This window comes from Otolemur garnettii, unplaced genomic scaffold (assembly GCF_000181295.1).
Source record: "Otolemur garnettii isolate 467f Iridium unplaced genomic scaffold, OtoGar3 scaffold00192, whole genome shotgun sequence".
Taxonomy (NCBI): Eukaryota; Metazoa; Chordata; class Mammalia; order Primates; family Galagidae; genus Otolemur; species Otolemur garnettii.
In genome coordinates this window covers 1,137,046-1,149,545 of record NW_003852587.1, presented here as the reverse complement: position 1 = coordinate 1,149,545, position 12,500 = coordinate 1,137,046, and the positions used below count along the sequence as shown (strand labels likewise).

The 12,500-nt window shown below is 35.8% G+C and overlaps 1 pseudogene; it reads left to right on the top strand.

The window, feature by feature from the left end:
- Positions 1-3,596: 3,596 nt before the first annotated feature.
- On the top strand, positions 3,597-5,300 carry LOC100958013 (annotated as a pseudogene).
- Positions 5,301-12,500: the final 7,200 nt, after the last annotated feature.

The following is a 12,500-nucleotide window of genomic DNA, read 5'->3' as shown; positions in this document are numbered from 1 at the left end:
CAGCCTCTGGTGTGAGAAGCAGGTTAAGTCATTTCACTGCTGCTTTTAAGTTTGTGGATGCTTCACTGCTGGGAGCACTGCTGAGGGGCATCTGACAGCAGCTGCTGCCAAAACTTCACCATGAGGTGGTGGAGGTCCCTCAAGGAACTGAAAATGTGGAGCCCAGTAATAACCTGAGCTCTTCTTCTAGAAACAAATGTGGGTTTGAACCCCAAGGAAGATTGTAAGCTAAACCAGAAGCTCGAGCCCAAAGCTTCCCCCAAAGCTACTTGGGACACCTGCTGTGTGTGCCTTGCCAGTTCTGATGACTATCATGTCATAACCGCCACACATTTGATAGCAGGAGCCACAGAGTACATTGGCTGGTTCCCATTAACATGTACTAGAACCCTAATGCAACAAACCTGAAAGTTGGTGGGAGCAAGTTTCCTTGCTGGTGAGTTTATCCTTGGCAAGCAGACCTTGGAAGTGCACTAATCTGCCAGGCTTGTCTTTATTTGACCTGACCCAGAATTCACTCAATGCAAACAATACAGACAAATCCCTGGAGACATTTGTGAAAACAATCTTCAGCAATTGTTGAACAAAGCAGCTGCCTGAGGTAGGGAATAACAATTAGAGCACACAAGAACTATGTGGAAAAACATAAATAGTAAGACAATAAGATATCCATAGGGGACTTTGACAAGCTCTACCGTATTCCTAGGAATCCAGAAGGCCATGCACGTACATAAGAACAGTGTACATTCCCAAGGCTGTGTTTATATCCAACAATGACCTGAGAAAGCTCTAAGCATTCACCATTAGCTGACACTGAGGTTATGAATAAGCAGAAAGTTAAGGATATGATAAGGTTAGAAACTTCCTGGCTAAGTGTTGGCCACATTGGCCAAAATGTTTACTGAAGTTCAAAGACCGGGAGAATATTTTGTTCCAGTCATTTAAGGAAATCTCAGTTTAATCATTAGCTGACCACTAAGCTAACAGGACAGAAACTTTTATGACAAAGAATATACATTTTATAGAATCAGTTCATAAAATTCACTAAGCAAACAAATGCTAACAACTACAAGTAGCAGCAACAACAAACCCTGGGGAGAAGGCAGAATCTGATTTTGAGACAACTTATTATTTAAAGCATCCAATTTTCAGCAAAAAGAAAATATATGTGTGTGTGTGTGTGTGTGTGTGTGTGTGTGTATGGGACATGAGAAGAAACAAGAAAATATAGCTTATATGCAGGAAAGGAAGCAATGAATAGAAACTATCCTTGAAGGAGCCAGACATTGGACTTGGTAGACTAAATTTTAAATCAACTATTTTAAAAATGTTCAAAGAACCAAAGGAAATCACATCTAAAGAACTAAAGAAAAGTATGAGAATGATGCCTGACCAAACAGAGAATATCAAAAGAGATATAAATAACTCTATGGTCTACTCCTATAGGACTCTAAGAAGTCAAATAATCTTCTTTCATTTCATCACATTCTCTTTGTTTTCTTTAGTCTTAGCTGACAGTGTTTCTGCTGAAATAATTCTATCTCTGCATGTGCCTTCTATTGAGATAGCTGATCAGGTCCATGTTTCACAACCACATTTTAGATTCAAAAATACAAGTAGATAAAAGGATAGAAAAAGATATAACATGCAAATAGTAACTGAATGAAAACCAGAGTAGCTATACTAATATCAGATGAAATCAAGTTTAAGATGACAAAAATTGTAACTAAAGATGAAGAAGAACATTATAAAAGCATTATATAAGCATAAAAGGATCAATTCATCAAGAAGTCATACTAATTCTAAATATAGAGTGCCCATAAAGTTCATGTGCAGTTATTTTAAATTGCATATGAACTTTATGGATACCCTGTCTGTACATCTAATAACAGAATCCAAAAATACATGAAGGAAAACCAGAAAGAATTGAAGGGAGAAATGAACAACACAACAATTAAAATTGGAGATTTCAATACCCACTTTTCAATAACAAATAGCACGAGAATCAGAAAATTCACAAAGAAATAGAAGAGCACCACTATAAACCAATGAGATGTAAAAGACATCTTTAAAACACTGTACAGCAGAATACACAGTCTTCTCAAGTGCACATGAAACATTCTTCTGGATAGACCATATGTTAGGCCTCAATAAATTAAGTCTCAATAAATTTAGGTGGATTAAAATCATACAAAGTGTGTCTTCCAATCATAGTGGAATGATGCTGGAAGGTAATACCCAAGTGCCCTTCAATCCAAGAATGGATTAATAACTTGTGGTGTATGTATACCATGGAATACTATTCAGCCATTAAAAAGATGGATATTTTGTATTTTTTGTAACAACCTGGAAAGATTTAGAGAACATTCTCCTAAGTAAAATATCACAAGAATGGAAAAACAAGCAACCCATGCACTTAATATTAAGTTGAAACTAGTAGATTAACAACTATAGGCCCACATGAAAGAAAAACTCAATTAAATTCAAGGGAGGACGGAAGAGGAGGTTCATTAAATTCCCACTCAATGAATACAATGCATGGGTGTATGGCATATTTCTTGGGTAAAGGTCACAACCACAACTTGGACTTTACCTTACAAATGCAAACAATGCAATCCAATCATATGTACCTTCATATTAATCTGAAGTTTTAGAAAGAAAAGAAAGTAATAAGAAATTTGGAAAATTCACAAATATGTGGAAACTAAAAGACATATTGTTAAATAACAAGTGGATCAAAGAAAAAAATCATGGGGAAATTAGAAAATACTTCGTGATGAACAAAACAATAATACACATACCAAAACACATGAATTGCAGTGAAAACAGCGCTTACGGGAAAATTTATCATTGTAAATATTAACACCTACATTAAAAATGAAGAAAGATAACAAAATAATCATCTAAACTTGTATTTTAAGACACTTAAAAAGGAAAAGCAACCTAAACCCAGAGCTTTAAGAGGAGGAAATAATAATGAACAGAACAAAAATTCATGAAATAGAGAAGAGAAAAATAATGAAGAAAATCAATGAACTCAAATTTGGTTCTTTGAAGCAATCAACAAAATTAACAAACCATTAATTATAGTGACCTAAGGTAAAAGATGAGTCTCAAATCTTGAAAATCAGGAAGTAAAAAGGAAACATTACTGCCTAAAATGAAAAGAATTAGGCAGCCGAGGTGGCTCATGCCTGTAATCCTAGCACTCTGGGAGGCCAAGGAGGGCAGATTGCTTGAACTTAGGAGTTTGAGACAAGCCTGAGCAAGAGCATACCTGTGTATACTAAAAATAGAAAAAAACTGAGGCAGGAGGATGGCTTGAGTCCAGGAGTTTGAGGTTGCTGTGAGCTACAATGACACCATGGCACTCTACCTGGGGTGACAGAGTAAGACTCTGTCTCAAAAAAAAAAAAAAAAAAGAATTATATGGGGCTACAATAAACAACAGTATGTCAATGAATTAGACAACTTACTTGAAATAGGTAAATTCTTATAAAGAAAAAAACCACAAAAACTGACTCAAAAAGAAATAGAAAATTTGAAAACATCTATAATAAATAAAGAAATTGACATTCAGTGGACATGGGAGCAAGATGGCAATTCCAGGCAGGCAGCATGGGCTTATTTTGCCAAAGAAAACACAGCAGTTGCACCCTGTCTTGCAAAAACCATCAGTGTTTGGAAATGATTCTGATGATGATGATGAGTAGGATAAAAGCATTACAGAAGTAACTGAGAGAACCCGAATTACAAAGATGGGATGAGACCTCCATGAGTGAAAGTCTTCAGAGGGAAGCTGCGAAGAAACAGGCCATGACACAGACCAAAATGGAAATCCAGAAGGCCCTTGCAGAAGATTCCACTGTGTATGAATATGATAGTATTTATAATGAAATGCAGGGGGAAAAAGGAGGAAAGTAACCCCAAGTTGCTTTGGGGGAAAGATCGGAAGCCAAAGTACATTCACAACTTACTAAAAGCAGTTGAAATTAGGAAAAAGAAATAGGAAAAAAGAATGGAAAAGAAAATACAGAGAGAACAAGAAACGGAAAAGGGAGAATTTGATGATAAAGAGGCATTTGTGACATCAACTTATAAGAAAAAACTGAAAGTTAGAGCTGACAAGGAAGAAAGAGAAAAGAGGGTTGCTGCACTAGAAGCACATTGGAATGTAACAAAGCAGAATGATCTCAGTGGGTTTATAGGCACCTGTTAAATAAGGCAGTTGGTGAAGAGGAAGTACCTAAGGGCAGTTTTCATGAAGCCAGGTCTGGGATAAAAGAAGAGACATCAAGGGGTTACTCTGATGAAGTAAATTCAAAGAACATAATACCACAGGAGAAATGCATTCTGGAAACTGGTATGGAAGTAGAGGAAAACCCAGATGCAGACAGCGACTTTGATGCTAAGAGCAGTGAGGACGACGAAATGGAAGAAAGTAAACGGAACTGCAGACAGGAAAAGATCACAGAGACCTCAAAGAGGATTCCAAGCATCACAGAACTCAGACACACTCACGGTCATCTAGTGAAGAAAGAGGGCATGGTGCCAAACACCACACAAAAGATTCCAAGTCAAGAGGACATGAGAAAAGGCAAGATCAGCACCAAGAGAGGTAGTCCAGAGACCAAGAGAACCATTACACTGACCATGCTTACCAGAAAGAGAAGGATTCTCATAGACACACAGAAAGGCTAGTGATAAAAATTCCCACTGGAAGAGGCATGAACAAGAAGATAAACTGAGGGCAAGGGAGCAAAGAGAAAGAAGTGACAGAGAATGGAGAAGGGTTAAGGACAAGGAGAAATACTACCCAAGAGAGCAGGAAAGAAATGGACAGCAAAATATGCTCATAACCAACAAGTGAGAAAGGAGAGAAGGAAAAGCAGAGAAAAGGAGGAATCTGTGAAAGTAAGGAGGGAAAGATATGAAAACAATGATAAATACAGAGATAGAGAAAAAAAAGAAGTAAGTGTTCAATCTTCAGAAAAAAATCAAACCAGAAAAGAAAGCGGCCCCAATTCTAGAGCAAAGGATAAGTATCATGACCAAGAAAGAGCCAACAAAATGAGAAACATGGAAAAGGACAAAGAAGAGACCCTCTAGTTGCGAAACATCCCAAGGAGCAAAACACAGACTCACAGAGGAAAGGCAAGAGAAGGACAGAGAACACCTGAAGTGGTGAGCAAGTCTGCAAAGCGAAACAATAAAGAAACTGTAATGTCAGCTAGAGACAAGTACTTGGCCAGGCAAATGGCACAGGGACAAAGACCTATATTGAAAAAGAAGATGATTGAGGGCTGCCCCAATTGAAAAATCTCTGGAAACTGGGTGGCGTCTGTGGCTCAAAGGAGTAGGGTGCCGGGCCCCATATACCAGAGGTGGCGGGTTCAAACCCAGCCCCAGCCAACTCTAGAAGCACAGAAAACTGTAACTCCTGGAACTAGCTGTGTGAAAAAATAAAGGGAGTGTAACAACAGTGGATGGATGTTTTTAAACATATTTCTGAAATCAGAAGTCTCTTACTTTGAATGTTTGGCTGAATTTATATGTAATATTTACTTATCAATGCCATCTTCGTGGTTCTATTCAAGAACCATGAGTGTGCTAAATTCCTGTAGGTACTTAACTGAGGAAAATTGGCTCCACTACAGCCATTTAAAAATAATTTAAACAACTCTTCTAACAATGTTGATTTTTATTACAGGGAGCTTTTTTTTTGTAAATATTGTATTTCAGATAAAAATGTGTATATTTGAACAATAAAGTAGAGAATATTATGCTTTATGTTCTGAAAAGTGTATTAAAGTATAACATGTGGTCATACATATTGTCTAAATTTTTATCCCACAGCATAGTGGCTTAAATGAAAATAAAAATAGTGATATGCTTAAAAAATAAAATGAATAAATAAATAAACTACCAATTTAAAATAAACTTTTCACAAAGAAAAGCCATATCCCAGGTGGCTTTACTGGTGAATTGCACCGAACTTTTAAAGGGAAATTAAAGTTCACAAACTCTTCCAAGATGAAGGGATACTTTCCAAATTACTCTATGCTGCCAACATTACCCAGGTACCAAAACCAGGCCAAGTGATGACAAGAATACTACAGATTAACACTCCTTATGATTTTAGATGCAAAAATCTCAGCAAAATCCTAGAAAGTGGAATTCAACAACGTATGAAAAGGATTAAACACCATGACCAAGTCAGATTTATCCCAGGAATGTAAGGACGATTCAACATAGGAAAAGCAATCAATGTGGTACACTATATTAATAAAATAAAGGATGAAAAAAAAACATAAGTATCTCAAAAGATAAAGAAAATACATTTGAGAAAACCCAATACAATTTCAATATAAGATGACTCAGTAAACTGAAAATAGAGGGGAATTTACTCAACTGAATAAAAGATGACTAGGAAAAACACATAGCTAATTCATACTTAATGGCAAAAAACTGAAAGCTCTCCCCCTAAGATCAGGAACAAGACAAGGATATCTAATCTTGCCACTTATATTCAACATTGTATTGGAAGTTTTAGACAGGATAATTAGGCAGAAAAAAGAAATAAAAGTAATCCAGACTGAGAAACAGAAGTAAAGCTGTCTCTATTTACATATAACTTGAAGTTGTATGTAGAAAATCCTGAGGCATCTGCAATTATAAAAAACTACTAAAATAAAAAAGTTCAGCTAGGTTGCAGAATACATGATCAATGTAAAAAAATCAGTTATAGGAGAAGCTATAAAAATCAATTATACTTATATACACTAGCAATGAACAATTGGGTAATGAAATTAAGATAATTTCATTTATAAGAGCATCAGAAATAATAAAATACTTAGAAATATCTTTAACCTCAGGACATTGTACCCCATAGATGGATTAATGTGCACAGTTATGATTTAATTTAAAAATTAAGAGAAAAGAAAAATAAAAAAATAAAATAAAATTCATCCAGTAAAAAAAAAAAAGAAAGAAATATCTTTAACCAAAGTATAAGACTTTACACTTCAAAATACGAAGTGTTATTAAAAGAAATTAAAGATGCAAGTTCATGAGAAGACATCTTAAGTTCACTGATTAGAAGACTTAACATTGTTAAGTTGGCAATACTCCCAAATTGATCTACAGATTCAAAATAAATTCTACCAAAGTTCCATGTAGATATTTTTCAGAGATTGGCAAATATTAATCCTAATATTTATATGGAACAGCAAGGAATCCAGACTAGCCAAAATAATTTTGAAAAAAAGTTTGAGAACTCACACATTCTTATTTAAAAATCAACTACAGTAATCAAGAAAGTGTGGTACTAGCATAAGAATAGGCACATTCTTGGAGTAGAATTGAAAGTCAAGAAATAAACTCTCATGTTGCAAGAAAGTGATTTTCAACAAAGGTGCCAGGATAGTTCAGTGGGGAAAACAATAGTCATTCTAACAAATGGTGCTGGTACAACTGGATATTCACATGCAGAAAAATGAAATTTTACCCTGTTTGCACTATGGACAAAATTAATTCAAAATGAATAAGGGACCTAAAGTAAGCTAAAGCTATAAAACCCTTACAATAAAATATAGGGATAATCTGAATGACCTTGATATGGCAATGAAATCTTAGATACGACATCAAAAGCATGAGCATCAAAAGAAAAAATAGATAATTTGGACATCATAAAAGTTAAAAACATTTATACACAAAGGACAAGTAAAAAGATACCTCATAAAATGGAAGAACATATTTGCAAATTACATATCTGATAAAGGGTAGTGTCCAGAATATACAATGAACTATTACAACTCAACAATAAAAAGAAAAATAAACCAATTTAAAAATGCGCAAAGATTAGAATAGATATGTTTCCATAAAAGATATACAAATGGTCAGTAAGTACATGTAAAGATGATCATCATTAGTCATTAGGGAAATGCAAATTGAAATCACAAAGATATCACTTCATGCCCACTAGGGTGACCATAATCATAAAAGACAAAGAATAACAAGTGTTGGTAAAGATACAGAGAAACCAGCACCTCCAAACACCTCTAACAGGGATATAAAATGGTGCCACTGCTTTGGAAAATGGTTTGGCAGTTCCTTAAAAAGTTAAACATTGAGGGCGGCGCCTGTGGCTCAAAGGAGTAGGGTGCCGGCCCCATATACCAGGGGTGGTAGGTTCAAACCCGGCCCCGGACAAAAGCTGCAAAAAAAAAAAAAAAAAAAGGTAAACATTGAACTACCTTATAACCCAACAACTCAACTCTTATGTATATATGCAAAAGAATTGAAAACATACGTCCACACAAAAACTTGTACATGAATCTTCTTGGCAGTATTATTCATAATAGCTAAAAGGTAGAAACAAATCAAATTTCTATCATCTGATGAAAGGATAAAATGTGGTATAGCCATTCAATGAAATATTATCTTAATTTCATTTCCCAATTGTTCATTGCTAGTGTATATAAGTATAATTGATTTTTTTATCCTTTCCTATAACGCATTTTTGGACATTGATCTTGTATTCTGCAACCTAGCTGAACTCATTTACTTTAATAGATTTTTTAAAATTGAGACTGCCTTAGGATTTTCTATGAACAAGATCATGTTATATGTAAACAAAGACAGCTTCCCTTCTTTTTCTCAGTCTGGATTGCTTTCACTTCTTCTTCCTGCCTAATTGTCCTGTCTACAAAAAGAATGAAGTTCTGCTGGATGCCACAGCATGGGTCTATCTTGAAAGCATTATGCTGAATGAAGGAAGCAAGACACAAAAGGCAACATACTGTATAATTTCATTATATGAAATATCAAAAAAAAATCCATAGAGACAGAAGATAGATGAGTGGCTGCCTGTGGCTGCAGGGAGGGAGGAATGGTGACTGCTTATGAGTACAGGATGTTTCACAGGGGGGAGTGGTAATGAATATATTCTGAAAGTAGATTGTGATGGTTGTTGTACAACTCTGTAAATATACCAAAACTTACTGAATTGCATATTCTTTTTTTTTACCCTATGCAGTTTTATTTTTCCTATGCAGTTTTTTTTTTTTTAAATCATAGCTGCGTACATTAATGCAATCATGGGGTATATATTTATATATATTTTTTGCTATTGTTTCTGGTCTTTTTTTTTTATTAAATCATAGCTGTGTACATTAATGCAATCATGGGGTATATATTTATATATTTTTTTGCTATTGTTTCTGAAGTCTTTCTTTTATTAAATCATAGCTGTGTACATTAATGCAATCATGAGGTACAATGTGCTGGTTTTACATACAATTTGAAATGCTTTCATCAAACTGGTCAACATAGCCTTCACGGCATTTTCTTAGTGATTGTGTTAAGACATTTATATATTCTACGCCTACTCTTTTTGTTGTTGTTGTTGCAGTTGTCACTGCTGTTTTTAGCTGGCCAGGGTCAGGTTCGAAACCACCACCCTCAGTGTAAGGAACCGGTGCCCTACTCCCTGAACCATAGGCGCTGCCCTGAATTGCATATTCTTAAATGGTAATTTTATCATATGTAAATTACACCTCAATAAAAAAAATTTTAAAAAGATTGACACATGCAGAGAGAAAAGAGAAGAGCAGAGCAGAGAGAAGAACCTTTCACTATGAGAATGGGAGGAACTGAAGCCATAAAATGGAGAGAGAAGGGAAACTCCAAGCCATAAAATGAAAACAGAAGTTGTTGTCTTAAGAAACCAGCCCAGGGGAGAATTTCAATAAAGGAAATAAAGGAGGGTGGTCATTAGGATAAGACTTTAGAGTGGGAGAGCAATTTTGGAGTCCCTGTGAAACTCCAAGAGAATACTTTCAGTGAAGTGGTGAAGGTGGAAGGAGGGAGTGAGTATGAGGAGGTGTAAACAGTGTGATTACTTCATTCTTTCCAGCACTTTGTTAATGGAAAAAAAAAGGAATAAAATAAAATTAGAACTCAAAGGGGTGGCAATGTCATGGAAATATTTTTGAGCATAGAGGAGAATTAAATATGTGGGGGAAGATAAATAGAAAGTAATTGAATGAGTTATCAGAGGAGGCAGGAGAGAGTGGGATGAAGCTTTCAACCTCCTGAGCTCAATAAAAGAGGGGCTATGTCCTGTTCAAAGGGAAGAAAGACGGGTTGAAGTTAGTGACACTAGAAAACCACCATGGGGTACCACAAGAATGGAAAAGCAGGCATCCGATGTACTCAGTATTTTTATTAACTTTTTATTTTTATGGTTATTTATTTATTTTTATTGTTTGGGATTCATTGAGGCTACAAAAAATTAGGTCACACTGATTGCATTTGTTAGGTAATGTCCCTCTTATAATTGTGTCCTACCCCCAAAAGGTGTACCATACACCATAACCCCATCCCCCTTCCTCCTCCCCTCTTCCCACTCCCTTGTTTACCTGCCCCCCACCTTGAATTGACTTGAGTTTTTCCTCTTATGAGGGTATGTATTAGATCATCTACTGGCTTCATATTAGAATTGAGTACATTAGATTCTTGCTTCTCCATTCTTGTGATACTTTACTAAGAAGAATGTGTTCCCCCTCTATCCAGGTAAATACAAAACATGTAAAGTCTCTATTTTTTTAATGGCTAAATAATATTCCATGGTATACATATGCCATAGCTTGTTAATCCATTGCTGGGTTGGTAAGCATTTAGGTTGTTTCCACATTATGGAAATTGTAAATTTATGATAAAATGATTTTTTTTTCTTCTTGGTAGATGCCTAGTAATAGGATGGCAGGAGCAAATGGGCGGTCTAATTTGAGTTCTTTGAGGATTCTGTATACTGCCTTCCAAAAATGTTGTATAAGATTGCAGTCCCACCAGCAGAGTAAAAGTGTTCCCTTCTCTCCACATCCATGCCAGCATCTGCAGCTTTGAGACTTTGTGATGTGGGCTATTTTCACTGAGTATAAGTGATAAGGTGGTTTTTATTTGCATTTCTCTGATGATCAGGAATAATCAGCATTTTTTGAAACATTTGTTAGCCATTCGTCTGTCTTCCTCAAGAAGGTTCTGTTCATATCTCTTGCTCAGTGGTAGAGGGGATTGTTTGCTCTTTTTTTGTTGACTAATTTGAGTTCACTGTAGATTCTAGTTATCAACCCTTTGTCATATTGATACCCTTCAAATATCTTTTCCCACTCTGAAGATTGTCTTTTTGAGTTATTTGTTGTGTCCTTAGCTGTGCAGAAGCTTTTCAGCTTAATTAAGTCCCATTTGTTGGCTCGGCACCTATGGCTCAAGTGGCTAAGGCACCAGCCATATACACCTAAGGTGGTGGGTTTGAATCCAGCCCGGGCCCACCAAACAATAATGATGATGGATACAACCAAAAAAATAGCTGGGCGTTGTGGCAGGCGTCTGTGGTTCCAGCTACTTGGGAAGCTGAGGCAGGAGACTCGCTTGAGCCCAGGAGTTGGAGGTTGCTGTGAGCTGTGATGTCACAGCACTCTACCCAGAGGGACAGCTTGAGGCTCTGCCTCAAAAAAAGAAAAAGTCCCACTTCTTAATTTTTGTTGTAGTTATGATGGCTCCTGAAACCTTTGTCATAAAATCTTTCCCCAGTCCAATATCATTAAGTTTTCCCCACACATTCTTCTAAAGATTTTTATCATTTTATGTCTTAGATTTAAATCTTTTATCCTTATTGAGTCAATTTTTGTAAGGGGTGAAAGATGTGCATCAAGTTTCAGTCTTTTACATGTGGTTACTCAGTTCTCCCAGCACCATTTGTTGAATAGGGATTCTTTTCCCCTAGTGTATGTTTTTGTTTGGTTTATCAAAGATCAGATAGCAAGTAGAGACTGATTTCATCTCTTGGTTTTCTATTCTGTTCCATATATTTATATCTCTATATTTTTGCCAATACCATTCTGTTTTGATTACTGTAGACTTGTTATATAGCTTGAAGTCTGGTAGGGTGATGCCTCCAGCTTTGTTTTTATTACTAAGAATAGCCTTAGCTATAGAGGGTTTTTCCTGGAAAAGCAAAGTACTATTTTTTCCAGTTCTTCAAAATGTGATGTTGGTATCTTAATGGGGATTGCATTCAATCTGTAGATTGCTTTGAGTAGAAGAGATTTTTGACAATGTTGACTCTGCCTAGCCAAGAGCATGGTATGTTCTTCCATTTGTTAATGTCTTCTGCAATTTCTTTTCTTAAGGTTTCATAATTCTCTTTGAAAAGATCCTTCACCTTGATCCTTCACCTCTTTTGTTAGGGATATTCCTAAGTATTTCATTTTCTTTGAAGCTACTGTAAAGGGAATTGTGTCCTTGATCTGCTTCTCAACTTAACTGTTATTGGCATATACAAAGGCTACTTATTTGTGAACATTGATTTCATACCTTGAGATGTTACTGTATTTCCTGATCACTTCTAGGAGTTTTGTGGTTGAGTCTCTGGGGTTTTCTTTTTTTTTTTTTTTTTCATATGCATAAATATATTTTGTATCTTTAATTTTTCAAAT